Source organism: Trichomycterus rosablanca, chromosome 14 (genome assembly GCF_030014385.1).
Source record: "Trichomycterus rosablanca isolate fTriRos1 chromosome 14, fTriRos1.hap1, whole genome shotgun sequence".
Taxonomy (NCBI): domain Eukaryota; kingdom Metazoa; phylum Chordata; class Actinopteri; order Siluriformes; family Trichomycteridae; genus Trichomycterus; species Trichomycterus rosablanca.
This window is the reverse complement of record NC_086001.1, coordinates 8698252-8701047: the sequence shown is the minus strand read 5'-3', so window position 1 is coordinate 8701047 and position 2796 is coordinate 8698252.

Below are 2796 nucleotides of genomic sequence, written 5' to 3'. Positions count from 1 at the left end.
AGGAAATCTCTCTCTCTCTCTCTCTCTCTCTCTGCCTTTAACCCCAATTCTTTCTTACTATACCAACATTCATCGTTCTTTCATTTCCATCATGTCTCTACAAATCATTCGCATCTCCTGTCTTTTTCTCCCTCGACCGCCATAGTTACTCATGCTTGAAATCAGCCTGTGGCCTTCTCTGCTCAGTCAGCTGCAAAGAAGATACTGCAAAGAAGATTTAACCAATTATAAATTGTAATTAATTAATACAAATTTAGTATTTGATGTGTGCAACACAATCCAAAATGTTGGCACTTATTAAGTATTTGGGAGTTTATGATACTTATTATTGCAAATTTCATGAATCAGTTCACAATATTATGTACAGTAGATGGAGGAAAAGCTATATTATTTGCAATGTAACATTGAAAAATGTTCTTTTTGAACTGACATATATCATTGAGCTTGGCGTCCTGTAAGCCGTGGTTTGTCAAACCCTGGGTTGCAGAGAAAAATAATAATAAATATATATATTTTTTTATACATTCTCCTCGGCTGCCTAAAGGCAAAGCTGTTCTCAGAGAACCGCTTCACTTTACACCCATGTTTTGTTAACCCAACCTTACACCACACCTTTTTGCCCAGTGAAATAGAGACATTCCAAAAGCCTTAAAAAATACAGCTTGCTGCAAAGAGTAACATCAAAAAGAGGCGGTGCAGTTTAAGCAAAAGTTCAGAGACCTCTGGTCTAATTAGTGTTACGATGAATTTCCAAGTAAAGGTGAGTAAATAAGTCCTCTATACTCTACAAATCTGGGTAAAATCTACTTCACAATTACTGTTTATTTACTGAATCTTATATAGATGTAGCTAAAAAATTAGGGCACTCTTTTTCCTCAAATATGTTTTAGTAATGTGTCCAGACATTTGCATCTAGCGTTGATATATTTATTTAGTGGCCAGCAAAAATGGTCTGTTCTGCAGAGAGAAGTCAAATAAATATTTTTTGCAATGCATTGTTGGTATTATGTTTTGGAGTGGAAGTCACAAATACTGTGTGTGCAGATGCATTTTGATATAAACTACTGTATATTATGCCAGGCATAACATTATGACCACTGACAGGTAAAGTAAACAACACTGATTATCTTTTCATCACGACACCTGTTAGTGGGTGGGATATATTGTACCTAGAAGCAGGAAAAATGGACAAGCGTAAGGATTTGAGCGAGTTCTACAAGGGTCAGATTGTGATGGCTAGACGACTGGGTCAGAGGCTTCAAAACTGCAGCTCTTGTGAGGTGGTCTGCAGTGGTCAGTATCTATCAAAAGTGGTCCAAGAAAGGAACAGTGGTAAACCGGTGACATGGTCATGGGCGGCCAAGGCTCATTGATGCATGTGGGGAGCGAAGGCTGGCCCGTGTGGTCCGATCCAACAGACGAGCTACTGTAGCTTAGATAGTTGAAGAAGTTAATGCTGGTTCTGATAGAAAGGTGTCAGAATACTGTTGCGTAAGAGGCAGCAAAAGGGGGGCCAACACAATATTAGGAAGGTAGTCATTATGTTATGCCTACTCAGAGTATTTACACTCCTTCCCTGGGTTTTCCTTCTCTATCTTGCATTCATAACAATTACAACCTGATCACAACACCTTTTACACTACAGGATTTTGAGTCGCTGACAGGTCCAAATATTTAACATGCTAGATATTTTTTGAGTCTGCGAGCGCTCTGCGAGCCACTTGGATCAAGTCGTTGACCACAGAATACTTGGTTTTTCAGTGCGAACCGTGACGTCGTCTGTGGGTGTGGTTTGGGTGCTTTCACATGAGACATTATAACATTGTAAAGAATTTACACCACTTTCATCTTTTAAAGTTCACCTGATTAAATTTTGAGCCAGTTTGTCACTGATATTTTTAAAGCGATGAACTGTGTGATATGAGGTGGTAAAAGCGACCCATCAGTACAAAAAACGCTTAACGTGAAAAATAAAGCGTAACGTGGCTTGTTGTACTAAAACTAATAGAGGATAATTTAGTGTTTCTGTGTCGTACTTTTAGTACATTAAGCCAAAAAAAAGCCAAAAGCTTTATTTAGGTTAAGCTTTTTGCGTATTCAGAACCCCGAGCTGCATAAACACCACACATGAAGTTAATACGACTAAACACTGATACATGTGGAGCTTTTAGAGTGGGTTTGATGGTTATTTCACACAAATGGATGTTTGCGTTGTGAAACTTTAGTGATGTTTTATCGCTCAAGTCGAGCGCTGAGCAAATCGGCTATTTGCGCAGAGGGTCGCGGTGAGAGCGAAGCGCAAAACGCTTCTCACGTCAATCAACTAAAGAAAACAACAACTGCGACAAACACGTCTACGTCTTCTTCTCACCAACAGCTGAGCGATACTTTTTGCATAAAAACGATCATCTGTAACAACAGCACAAATGCTCACAGGTATTCTACACACTCCGCCATTACGTTACTGCTCGATGACGCAAGCTTGGTTCCCAAAAACTGGTGGAAATGCGGGTCGGTTCTCTACAAAACACCAAGGTTTGAAGAAACCTGAACAGAACCGGTTCAAGAACCATGGTTCCTTTGGTAGAAAAACGCTAACACAGCGATCGAGAGCCGATTTTCGAGCCCCGAGCAAGCGTCGAGTTGCCTCCGAGCTGCTACACCTAGTGGTGACCTGTCAGCGAGCGAAAATCAGGGCAAAAATCATGTAGTATGAACTAGGCATAAGCCAACCTAGATACATAAGGCGGAACTTTAACCGAGATTCCCACTACTGCAATAAAATCGCACCAAATG